Genomic DNA, 14,179 nt, shown 5'->3' on the forward strand with positions numbered 1-14,179 from the left:
TAGGTTGCTAGGATGCTCTTATAAATGCTCCATAAGAATTTCTTTGGATATCCCTAGAATGCTCTTGATGATCTTTAAATATAACATCCAAGCACACAAATTAACATAAACATGCTAGGTCAATTTGTAATGGTTGCTAAGAGGGCGCCAAAAAGATTAAATTTTAATTTTAATTTTAAATGTTCAAGCTTTAGATTTGCAAGCACATAAGTGACTTGGGTTAAGTTTACATCTATAATTATAATCTAAAGTAATAAAAATGGATCCAGATATTAGAATCAATCTCCAAGAATGAGTGACAACATAAGTAGGGCATGAAAATCTTATTAATGAGTATTGAATGTTTCATTCATTTTCATGAGATATGGGTCCGTACCATTCATGAAACATGGGTCAATGAGCTTGACTCAAAAACTGCACAATTGAATCCTCATAGCAAATATCACAATTTAACTTACTATAAAAAATAACTCCTACTAATCAATTTAATTCGTGTAAGAATCTAATACTTGTATTGTGTAATTGTATATGCAGCACTAATTAAAATAAGACAAAATAAAAATTAAATTAAAAACCATAGATATACAATTTTCACCGTTACAACATTTAACAATGGATTATATTAACATATAAACAAATTTGAACTCATGGTTGTTTACACAAATTAAAATGGGAATGGATTCCCTCCTAAGGCAGAAATTATTTGAGATGACTTAAGAGGGATCTTCAGTATTCCTTGTGACCATGTGTTGACGTTTTCTAACGGAATCAGCCTAATCGATATCCTAAGGCAATTCCCTTTTTTTTAATGATATACATTTACTCTAACAATAACCATGCTTTTGATGACCTGCAACTCTATTCATTGGGTTTGAGTATAGTGATTTGATGGTCAGTTCTAGCAACCTGGATATCGTTGTTCATGCCTTCCAATAATATGTTTTTACTATTGGACTCCCATTAAGAGAAACATCTTTGGCCTCTGCATCTACTGCCTCCCAACTCTCTTCAACCCCATCAAATTGTACCAGGCACATTCTCCTGTTATTAATACAGTTTAACTGGTTGGAGTGCTCCCAAATAATTTTAGCGACAGATGGATTTTGGGAGAGCACTATCTCGAATCCATCGTTCATCCGCTTGGCTTGGGTGAAATTTGGAAATAACTGCCAAATCAAGCTTCCTGCTCCTGCCCCGCCTTTTTCAGCAGAACCTAATACACTGTTGTATACAATCTGTATGAAACTTTCTCTGTATTCCACATCTCTATCAGGCACCCCAAATTCTGTAAACAAGACGGGCATTTTCAATATATTCTCCGAATCTTCTATGTGAGTCAATGCCCACTTCTTTGTAAATGATAAATGACTTGGGCTGAAGCTTTCAGAGATCCTGTCAAGGACAGTAAGCTTGCGTTAAGCTTTTCAAGTAGAAATAGTATTAAGGAAATTATGAAGTTCACTTACCAGACACTGGGATAAATGTGTAGAGAGGCAAAGTCAATTCCAGCAGCTTGATGGTTGCGAATGTAATTGGTGCCTTCCTGATGTGCACAGCTATAGGGATTGAATTGGAGCTTGTCAAGACTACAAGGCCCATAAAATCCTTCTGTTCCTATCCCCACCAGGTGATTGGGGTCAATAGACTTCACATATAGTGCCATTTCTTCAATCCATGCCTGATTTAGGCATTGATATGAGGAATATTTATTAGCAGAAATAATTTCAAAAACTCAATTTTTATGTATTAGGCTTGATCGATTTTAAAAGGAAAAGAAATTAATTATGAGGATAATCAAACAAATAACCTTACTCATTCCATTTGAAAAGCATGCAGCCAAAAAGAAGTATGGTACTAAACTTACTATGCAATTATACAACCCCATGTTGGAGAGGGAATTCAACGATTCGTTTATTATATTTAGCTTCAACCAAAAGGGCTCACAAACCCTTTTGAGAAAAATGTTAATGTAACATTGATGACAAATATAGGGAAAATTAGGTAAGCTCAGTAGTAATAGTGCTACCAACTAATCAATGCTATGGGTAGGTTGCTCAATGTACAACTCTATTTAAAGGGAGGTAGTTAGGTTACTTGGATACAGATGCATTTTCAAAAAAGAGTTTCACATTGGTCATTGTTCCTATTCTAATTACTAAGTATATAGTTCTATTGAGTGGGGCCAGGCCCCTAAAATTCTGCAAAAATAGGGTTCATAATGCCATGAAAAACTGCTACTGAATAAATTAAAGTATTATCTTGAAGACTGGAAATATGGGCTGAAACTTTCTTCCACTATTTTGAGTATTATCAGATCTAGGTGAAAGTGATGAAACCATTACAAGTCATCCGCATTTCTAAGTTTCTGCTAGCGAATTTCAGGTAAATTTTAAGAATATAACATTGCAGTTCTTAAAACAGATAATTGAACCACCAGTTTCATGTAATTTATCAGGTGATTTTATTAACATAAACAGCTCCTAAAGAGTCCACAAAACTATTTAATTATTAAAAGGACCTAGATTTCATCAACACCAACAGAATTGTTTTATTCAGCGCCTCTCCCAACACCATAGCCTAGTTTGACTCTGAAATCTGATACATCTCCCTGGTTTCCCTAACTATTATTTGGGTTATGAACTTACATGGAACGTATCTCCCGTGGGATCAGTTTGACATCTCCCTTCATTGATTAGCTCCCAAGAGAAAATAGTAGGATCATCCTTGTAAGCCACATTCGTCAATGTATTGACCCGTGTTAACACAGCCTGCAAGGATGACACCATTAATATTGTGTCCATGCAGCTCCCTGGTTCTAAGCATAGAATCTTTAAACAGAGGTATCAAACAATCAGAGATTCATCAGCAACTTTCATCAAGGAAAACAGGTGTACATTACAGAAATCTAGGAACAGTTAACATTGCTATGCCAGATAAGCCAATGTAGCAGAATATAATAAACAAATCAGAAATTTCCAGTTGTTGATAAGGTATTTCCCTTTACTTTCTTCTTCTATTTTGGGCTTACCTGTATTGCCACTTTCTTGCTACTGTAAATGGGAGATGTTTTGGGGGGATAACAGATTTTTGGGATTTTATGTATTTAGGCAAATAAAGCTCCATGCTTAGTGTGGAAGTGAGTGCTGGAGCTGTTTTAAGAACAACTTTCCTTAATGGTATTATGGAATCAATGTCCCTGCCGTATTTTCTCTTCTTTTCAAAGGTTAATGGAAGATACAGGTTGCAAAATTTTCAGTGGTTTTAATTCTTTCCTGTGTTCTGTAGCTACACACAGTACAAAATTCACTTGTCTTTATTTTATGTCTTTAGATTTCTGTTATTAAGAACTGTTGTGTATGCACAGACGTCATCTGCATCACTTTTTAAGTGTCACAGCAAATTGTGATGGCCCAGAGGCATTATCTACATCAGTTTTTAGTAACAGAGCAATTTGCAATGGTCCAGATGGTGTTATTGTCAATTGGAGAAGAAGGGATAGGAGGAATGCAGGCCCTCAAAGGAACAATAGTGAAGTGCTTAGAAGATTAGAAACCCTTTATATTGGATGAGTTTGAAGAGGAACCAGAAAACTTGCAGAACACTGCTAGGATGTCAGATGCCATGGAGAAGCTTATTAAAGCAAATCAAAGTTCCAAAGTAAAGATAGATATTCCAGATTTTAAAGGTGAGCTTGACCTTGATATATTCATAGACTGGATCCAAGGGTTAGATAATTACTATGAAAATGATCCAAAGGCTGCTTCCAAGATTAAGTCCCATGTAGCCCTTTCGTAGGACACTATGCAGAGTTTGAGGAGATGGGAAAAGGATAAAATTTTACTTCGGCCTAAGCTGTTGAAACATTTGAAAGCTCAAATCTTGCCCTCAAACCATCAACAAAAAAATGATTAAAGAACTATGATATTGCTATCAGGATTCGAGAGTGCAATTTTTGAGTCAAACACATTGACCCATGTTTCATAAGTGGTGATTTACAAGAACCCATATTCAAAGAATTTCAAATTTTAAAACAAGATCAGTCAATGCAAGCTAGTTCTGAACAATTTTTGAAGCTTCATTTTCAGACAGATATACAAGAAAGTGAAAGTCAAGCTGCAGCTTTGTATGTGAATGGCCTGTAGTTCCAACTTTAGGACTAGCTCGCATTAGTGAAATTATCTACTAAGAATGAAGCTTATAATTATCCTTTAAGGGTAGAAGGGAAATTGACTTGTAAAAGAAAGTTGACTAGCAACCAAACTAGAGGAAGACTAAGTATTTTCAAACCTGTCAAAATGACGAACCAGAGGATTATGTGAAGCTGGATATCCAGGAAGGCAAGGTTTCAATGGTAGAGGATGAGGAAGAATGCCTTTTGGAGAAGACAATCCCTTGAAGTTTTTAATTCTGTGTCTTATAGAGCTCTTGATTTCCTTCAAAACCCCAAAAGGGCAATGGTAGCTCCACAAAGAGAACATGGGATTGAAGCAGCTAAAGCTGAGTCAGGGAGACACTGACACTAAAACGCTAGAAGCTGATTGGATGAAGAGTGTCTTGCAAATGAAATGCAATGCAAGGGCAAGGTGTGTAAAGTGATCATAGATGATGGATCTACTAACATTCTAGTGAGATTAGAAATGGTTGACAAATTACAGTTTGCTTGCATTCCTACATCTAGTCTCCATTGTTGGCTGAAAAAAGGATCTTAGTGTGCTTGTAGATAAATCTTGTCTAGTTGTATTCAAATTAGCACTTTAGTAGATGAAGTGCTATGTGGTGTGGAGTCAATGGATGTATGCCATTTGTTGTTGATTAAGCCTTGACAAAATGATCAAAAACCAATCCATCATGGTAGAAAAACACTCTTGAAACCATGGAAGACAAACGATGTGTTTGGCACGTCAGCCTTGTCCATTGCATCAATGAGCTATAAAGTCATCTGCAAAGAGAGCAAGGAAACTATTCTCTATTTTCTATGGCCACGAAAAGAAACTGCGCCTAGTGGGATATAATGTCCCCCAGAAAAGAAAAAGTTGTTGAAAAAATATCCTGATATAATTCAATCAGAGTTCCCGGTGAATTTGCCTCATTCAAGAAGTATTAGACACCATATTTTGTACCAGGATCAAAGCTCCCTAATCAAGCAGCATATCAATTATCTCTAAAAGAAAATGACGAGAAGGTAAAAAAATCATTTGAAGTTGTCAGAAAAAGGGGTTTGTAAGGGAGAGAATGGGTCCATATGCTATACCAACTTTACTCGACTAAAAAAAGGAGGCCAAAGGATATTGTGTGTGGATTCTAGAGTAATCAATATGATCACAATAAAGTACCACTAAACTCTTCCTAGAATGGATGGCATGCTAGATGTTATGGTAGATGCTACAGGTCTCTCCAAGGTAGATTTAAGAAGTGGACGTCAGCAGATTCAAATCAGAAAAGGAGACGAATGGAAGACAATATTCCAAACCAAGGATGCTTTATATGAATGGTTGGAGACGCCTTTTTGAATGTCTATCTCCCTGCTACCTTAAAGTGCACCATGAACTTGGTATTTAGACCATACATTGGAAGAGTCGTCGTAATTTAATTGATGATATTTTGAGTTTTGGCAAGAGCATGGAAGAACATGTGAAGCGCCTGCAACTTGTCCTTGATACACTTAGAAGGTAAAGACTGAGCTTTGTAGAAACAAATTAATTTTTGTAATGCCCTAGCCGGAGATCCTTGGAAACAAGGATAAACAAAGACAAATATATATATATAAAGAAAAAACATAGATAAAAGCAACAACAAACATTAAAGAGTTTGCAACGGAAGACTTAACTAACCAGCCAACCAAAGATCCCCAAGCATTCATCACTTACTCACATTCATTCCATCTACATGAATTAATCATACAAGGTTCATCTCAACATGTAATCTAACATTACAACTGGGGTTCATTTTAAATCCCAAATCCAAAGATCCCAAGTGATTAATCAATACAAGTTCATTTACCAAGTTAAAACACCATAACGAAGAGACCTCATCACATAACATTTAGAACGTCCAATAAGAAATTTTTCGAGGTCTAGGGAATGAGAACTCCCAAAAGGGTATCCAAAAGTACAAATTGCATCATCTCAAAGTGTGTGAAAATGCTCCTTGTTTTCCATGCGACAAAACAACTTGAAAGCTCGCTCGAGTCAGAATTAGCTCCCATGCAAGCATTCCCGACAAGCCAAGCAAGATAACTTTCTAGGCTCGCATGAGACACCAAAGGTTCGCGCGAGACCTTGCCTTGTCAGGCGACAAATTGCTTCTGTCACGTAAGATATTGCACTACCACACAAGACATTGCTCTCCCATGCGACATCAGAAGGACAACCACCCTAAAATGCATAAAAGAAAGTATGGAAAGATAAAACTTCCACACATCAGGGAATACCGGAACCACCAAATGCGAGGAGCAAACACCCGAGAACATCAAAAAGCATAAAATTTTAATAATAATGAATTTGATTTTTTGTGAGAAGGATAATTTAAATTTTCTGACTTTAATAACAAAGGACCAGTGCTTTGTTAATCCGGGCGATAGAGTCAACTTCGGTGAACTTTCACGTACAACTTCATAATGTTCAATGCACTTATATTGCCAACAATTTTAATAATCCAGATGCGACAGACCAATTATAATGCAATCTTAAATTAGTCCAGATTGAATTTTAACTCCGCTGAGAAGGAGACAAACTGGACAGAGGTACGGAAACAATTTAATATTTCAAAACACCTATGATGATCAAATCTAAAATGCTAATTGACCATGTCCACTTATCTGATATCAAAATCATATATAGAATTCTAAAGTATAATTACGAAGGACGATTCGCCTGTAATTTAAATCTCCATGCCATTAATTATGAACAAAGAACATTTTTATTTTATTATTAAAATAAAATAATTTTATAACAATAAAATAATGAAATTTCATTATAAAGTCATAAGAAACTTATTCCTTCATACAATTAATATAAAATGCTCTCCTTATAAATGACTTGTATGTTCCTATGTATCTCCTTTTTAAATTTTAACTCCTTTCATATTTATATCTCAAATATGGAGAGACATGACCTTTTAATTTAGAAAATCACATCCTTTTGAAGATAATCGAACCTCTTTCCTTTTACTAATATTATCGATGAATATTATTTTAATATTTGATTGCCGCAAGTCTCTTTATCTTGGTCCTTTTAATATAGTTGGTGATAATATTTCATTCTCCCATAAGCTCCTCTATTTCATGTTTATGGGGCTCTTTTAAATTTCGTCTTCCTTTTATTAATCCACCACTTTTGATTCTCGGCTTATGCATATTTTATGGTATCGAATGTAGAAAGAAATGGATAACATCTTTGTTTTAAACCATTTGCGTCTACCCTCGACATCACCCCCGAATCCCATCAAATGAAATTTTTTATACTATTCTGGCATTATTTATGAAGCTTTGGTATATAACAACGAGACATATATCAGTGCAAAGGCTTCGTTTATTCAACCGGAGTTATCTTTCATTATGCGGCACCAGCACGAGAAATGGTAGCCAAAGAATTCAATACTTTCTTTATTCAATTTAAAAATTCTATGTTCTTCCTGGTGTTTGTATGACCTTCAACTGGATTGCTCTATTAGTTGACATTAGAGACAAATCTTTCTTTCATCGTCACTGCTTCACCATACCAGCGAATTGCATCTATAGTTCCTTGAGATACCATTTCTCAACAGTAATATCTACAGAATAATCACATGTATCATATCCTCATTGTTATTTTGTTTGGAATTTAATCTTTACTCAATAAGGATGTGTGCAAAAAGATTATTTCTAATTCTCTATGTATCACAGTCTATAGAGTATCCAGACTTTGCATTGTTTGACCATCAAACTCTGTATATTCATCTATGCTGCTATGTAATCATGAAGCTGTTTTCACAAAATCCTTCATAGACTCACACTAGGACCGGGTATATGTACATTTCACATATATACAGGTTGCTTCTCTTCCATATCAACAGCAAGTTTGATTCACAGTATATATTCCCAAATCATGACTTAGGAGATTCGACCCTGTTCAGCTTTTGCTTTCACATGACTGGCTGCTACAAAACTAGTAATCATAGAATCTTCTTTTTAATTCTTTATACAATGTTTGCTGATATTCATCCTCTTGCTACTGCTGAAGCTATCATATTGTTGTCTTTAGAAAATAATGTCTGAGTCTTATTTTTTCTGTCAAATCTAATTGTCAGTGATTACTCCTTTCATTGGATATTGCTCCTTATGCACATTTTCCTTTTGTATCATCTGAAAGCTTCTCCCTGCTATTTTTAACATGCTGCTTGTCCTTATTTTTCAAGTATGAATGTGACTTATATCTTCACATGTTTAATCATGGAGTTTGATATTCAGAATTGGAAGTCCAAAAGTTTTAAATTTTTGACTCCATCAGTACCAAGTGAACACCAAGCACCAGTCTCAAACTAGAAGCAGACCATCTCTATACACCAGTCCCCAGCAATGGTATAGGTAGCTACAACTCCCAACCATGTGGTACCCCTAGGCCCACACCCACCGTGTTGATGGAGATAACGACCTGACCACAATCAAATAAAAAAATCACCTATGACTAACACACACGCCAATCAAGTATGATACCAACATCTATATGCTCATGAAGCCAATGCAGTACATCAGGTCACTGGTCAAACCCACTATAGGATAACTATGTAGGGACTCAGGTGGAGTGTAAGTCGCTTGGCATCAGAAAGCCAAGCTATTTGTGGTATAACTCAACCCCCCCTAGGAGGCCACATTCTTGGCATGGCTTAACTCCCTTAGGAGGCCACATGCCTAGCATGGATCAACTCCAATAGGAGGCCACATGTTATGCCCTCGTATGGTATGGCTCAACTCCCTTGGGAGGCCACAAACTATACAAGTGTTCTCTTATCTTATCATTAAGTTTTATTACCCAGTTATTAATTTGGTTATCACTTGTCTAAAACCTCTCACGTTACCTTGGTGGCCACTTCCAGGCCGAGGTACACAATAGAAGCCACTCTACCACCTACCCTACATACCCATACTCATCACATGATGAGTGTCCAAAGGCAATGCAAGTTCCCAACCCAGCCCCAAAATGAACAATCCCTCAACCAACCTATGTCCACGAGTTTGGGTCTCGCAAGATCCTGTCATATGCATGTGCACGTGCTCATGTGTGGGTACAACCAACTTCACAAAATAATCAAGTAATACCAATGCAAGGGTTGGATATGATAAATGCAACAAATGATACAAGTATAACAAGCTCACTCAACCAGCCTATATCCAGGAGTATGGATTCGACATGAATCCAATAAGGCAATAAATCACCAAGCATCATGAACTCACTCATGGCCTAAATCCGGGAGGATGGATTCTACACGAATCTCAATGATGGTAAAGTAAAACTATGGTCAGATTGGAAACCTAACATAAATTCCACATCCACGACCAAAATAAGTACCAAGAAATACCCAAGAAGATTGGTTGGCACGTAAAATGAGACAATGTAAAAATCCCTCAAAAATGAACATTGTCAAAAATCAATGAAATTACCATTATCCAAATGGTTGTCAAACTCCCAAAAATCAAATAAAAATTGAGTTCCAAACTCATGTGCGAAAACGGCCAAAATAATGGCACAAAACTTCAATTTAAATCCCTCGAAAACACTCAAATGTTCATACCTGCCCAACCGGGTAAAACTAGCATACCAAAATAGAGGGGCACACTACTTCATTACCTCCAATTAATTTACTATAAAAAACAACAACTAAAACAGAGCCAAAACAATAAATGAGAGAGCCCTACCTTGCAGTCAAGTGGGCAAAACGGAAAAATCCCTAGTAAAATAAACAAGTCATCGAATCTAACAAAACATTTGGCAAATGAAGATTTTCCCACTACGAATCCAACGAGAACACTTTCGCGTCAATCTGCCGAGCCCATCTCCCACAACAAATAAAACAAGGAAAGCTCACAAGCGGGTTTTGGACGATTTGCTCCAAAAATCCTAAATTAAAATGTGAGAAGTGTGAATAAACTCACTTTTAGCCTAAGTTGCCGGTTTGGATTCTAGTTCAAATGCGGGTTCAACATTCAAGTTCAGAATTTTCTCAAATAATTTTTGTGCGGGTAAAAGATTTTTCTTTTTTAATTTTTTTTTTTTATATATATATGTAAAAAATGCTGCAACAACTAAGTTCATACACCACTATGCTAATATAAAACAATTTAGCAAAATACATCACCACATATATTGACGTTTTTGTTCGAATGGCATGACAAAATGTCAAAATACACCACCATATGAATGTTTCAATTCAAATACTTTAAAACAGCAATTTCAACATTACTAATCAGTCATAGACTCATATTTGATCAAATATCAATGTATCATCAAAAATATCAAAGAATTCATCATCAGTAGGCACTTGTTGGTTAGAAGCACAATTAGTGCCTCTAGCATCAGCAGTCTCAGTTGTAGTCAAAGCCATAGCCTCATAATCAACTCCATCATTACTATGTATCTCAGGATCACCATCTCCAATCACAAGTGCATCAAAGTGGACTTCCAACCTTGCAGCCTCTTGTTCAACATCCCATTTTTTTGCCTCCCCCTTCTTAAGGTATTCTCTTTGTGAGTTGTGAGCCTCAAGTTTGAATGCACAAACACCAAGTTATCTTCCTTCTTGGAGTTTAGTCGGTTATGTTTTACTGAGAGGATCAAGGATTATGTGCTCCAATTCCTCTCAGCTCGTGATGAACTAGCAAACTATCAAGATTTGCAAATTTATCAACAAGAAACTAAAAATTAGAGTTTTGAGTATTTACCAACAAGAAACTAGAAATTAGAATCTTAAGATTAAAAATTTACTTGTGATAAAATTTTGATGGCAATCGTCTGCAAGTGTTGGTATCTTTGTCAATGGAAGTACCACCATTTATGAGCATCAACATTGTTCTTGTCTTTAAGAGCATCAATATCACAATCATCAGTGCTTGCAAAACTCATAAATTCAAACCTCCCTGGAGGTTGTAGGTGCTCAGGAAAGAGTCTTTGAAGAGCTGCTTTGTACCCTTGAGCAACTTCAGGATCTCTATATGGGGCAACTCTAGTGGAATTCTGATGTGACACCCAATCTTGCTCTCTTTCCCCAAGTACTCTTAGAGTTTCCTTCGGTCATTTGTCTGACCAACTAGGGTTTCTTCTCACCCTATGCTTCCTAGGACCTTTCTCAAGAGGTCCTAAGCCTTCAATTGGGATACATCAACAAATTTCCATCATCTTGCTTACTAGCCTGCTCCAATCCACACCTAACCCTCAAGTCCATCTATGACACCCAAGGATGTCAGCCAATCATCTAAGGTTTCCTTGGATGCCTTACAAAACCTAAGACACTAACCAATGCTGTGATCATGGGAACTTCCTTTCCACAAGTATTCAAACACCAAAATGTTGCAAAATGGGCTACTAGGGTTAGCCTTCCAAATGACTTAAAACTATGATATCATGAAAATATCCTTAACAACACCTCGAACAAATTGGCATTACGGATACCCTTTTCAGTCTACTTTGAAATTTTTTGATTCTCCAACCCCCAACCTGTCCATACAGCCAAAGCACTATTTTAGGCTTGAAATGAGGGTTTCAAGGGTTTAGTGGCTATTGACTTCAAAGACCTCCTTAGAAAGCTTTCCAAGACACCTCCTTTGGAATGGAGCTAGGTTAGACCTCCTTCTTACTTGCTACGTGACTGGACTGAGGTATCTACACTCTCAATCCCCTCTATTGTTTGTTTTTCGAATTGTGATCCCTAGCGAAGTTGCATTCGCTTGCCTAGGGCATCAACTTATAAAGGCTTGCTGACACTTCCAAGGGCTCGGCTTCTTGGTGCATATTCTACATGGACCTTAGTTCCACATCCCAAATGACCAAAGGAAACCAATGGTGGGAAGTGGGCCAAAGACCCCATGTTCTTGATGCAATCCTATTCAAACTAGCAGTCTTTCAAAAGCAAAAATGAATTTCTAAACTACCACCACCTAATTGAAATAAACAAGACAACACTACACACAAATGCAAAACAAGATTACAGAGCTTTTCCAACACCTAATTCACACCATCCAATCCAATTCTATTCAAATGCCTTCAAAACCATAAATTGGCAATCCAAAATGTTGTGCACAATCCGTACAGTACTTTTCCCAACTTGATCAACCCATGGAAAAAGTTGTCCTCCTTCTTTTAAAGGTTCCTCCATTAGTTTCATAACTGTTATAAACAGTTAGAGCATTTCAAACTCGAACTTGCAAAAAGTTGCTCTGAGCAAGAAAATGTTGACTTCAGCAACTTTTGGCCAAATTGGAGTTAGACCTCCAAACTTGTTCCAAAAACCAAATGGGCATGTAATATGCATTAAATGACCTCAAATAACATGTCTAAGGCCATATGAACCTTATTAGACCATTTTACCCATTCTAGGACCTAAGTTCCCTAATTGACAACATTTCTCAACTTCTAGCAACTTGGCCATTTTGGGTCTTGTTAACTCTCTTAAACACACCTAAGGACCAAATAGGACCTCTTATTTGACTAGTGATGTGGTTAGCATCACTACAAGCCAAAAACAAGGAAACCCTAGGTTTCACACTAGCCTTCCTAGGTGCTCCTACACCATTCTCCCCTTAAGGACCGATTGGCTATAGAACCTCGGGCTCAATGCAAAGGCAAGTACATTCAAAGGGGTAGTCATTTTATTCCATCTCTCTGCCATGATTACCTATAGCTCCTTGAAGAACATTTCATTAGGATCTTGCTCTTTCTTGTTATGATATTTCTAATGTCCTCAATCATGGAGTCAATGCCATCATATACCTCACCCAAGCAAGGCCTATCCATGTCAGTGTGTCGAATCATGCTCAATATAGGCTCGGTGATCTTCAGAAGGTACTCAAAGTGATCAAACCAAGATTCATCTAGTATCAATCCCCTTATGGCAGCTGCCTTGGTACTATTAGAATGCCTCCATACGCTCCAATTAGCACTAGTTACAATTCTAGAAAATGCATCTTAAACCTTGACAAGGCGTCTCAAGACAATAGTGTGGGAGGCAAAGCGGGTCTTAGCAACCTATTTTAAAATCAAAACAAGAATAGATTGAAAATTTGAAAAAATAGAAAGTTTACTAAAGTGACTAGATTTCTAAAACAAGTTTAAATTTTGAACAATTCAACTTACCTTCAAGAGCTCCAATTTTGAGAACCGTCTGAACATGGCTTGCATCATATGGTGATTTGTGACAAACATTTGGATCTCTTGTGCCTCTTCATACATTTTTTTTATCTAATTAGCCTTAGTGTCAATTTTTTGCAGCATAAGGTTGAGTGAGTGAACAGTACAAGGTGTCCAAAAAATGTGTTCATACCGCTCCTCAACCAATAAGCTGGCAGCCCTACAATTCTTCCCATTGTCAATTATTACTTAAACAACATATGGACGGCTAACTTGCTCAATAGCTTGGATGAGAATGTTTGCAATGAAAGGACCATCCTTTACCTCTCCTTCACAATCCACAGCTTGCAGAAACATTGCACCTCTTGTAGACACTGCAATAGCATTCACTAAAGGGCAGTTCCTTGCATCTTTCCATCCATTTGATACTATTGTCACACCTATTTTGACCCATGAATCCTTGATGGATGTAACAACCACTTTTTCCAGGTCTTAACTAACAACTAGCATATCATAGAAATACAATTACCACTTCATATTCTTAGGAAGGTAGTTATAATAGTTATGTTCATATGAATGAGATTAATAGTTACAATCAGTTAAATGAAAATTTCATAAATAACAATTGATAGCATCAACAATAAATCTAAATAAAGAATTTGATTTTTACATACCCTAAATTTCGAAACCAGAAACCACCTAGGGCAACATCTGCAAAACCTAAGTTAACCCACATATACAACTTAGGGCACAAATAGTTGTACCACTATATCATAATGACAAATACCATTTAGGGCATCAAATACCATTGTATCATCCCTTTGTTTTAAGTTGCTAATTATGGCAATACCATATAGTTAAAA

At 36.7% G+C, this 14,179-nt stretch overlaps 1 pseudogene across 1 annotated transcript in view; it reads right to left on the reverse strand.

The window, feature by feature from the left end:
* Positions 1-546: 546 nt before the first annotated feature.
* Positions 547-14,179, reverse strand: part of LOC149547751 (mannan endo-1,4-beta-mannosidase 8-like) — a 38,428-nt pseudogene continuing 24,795 nt past the window's right edge. Inside the window, exons 3-5 of the transcript XR_016353914.1 lie at positions 2,646-2,768; positions 1,467-1,678; positions 547-1,392 (exon numbers count right to left, since the gene is read on the reverse strand). The product of XR_016353914.1 is annotated as a mannan endo-1,4-beta-mannosidase 8-like (transcript). The remainder of the gene's footprint in view (positions 1,393-1,466; positions 1,679-2,645; positions 2,769-14,179) is intronic.

Source organism: Cupressus sempervirens, chromosome 7 (assembly GCF_028749045.1).
Source record: "Cupressus sempervirens isolate cs-2001-9-10 chromosome 7, ASM2874904v1, whole genome shotgun sequence".
Taxonomy (NCBI): Eukaryota; Viridiplantae; Streptophyta; class Pinopsida; order Cupressales; family Cupressaceae; genus Cupressus; species Cupressus sempervirens.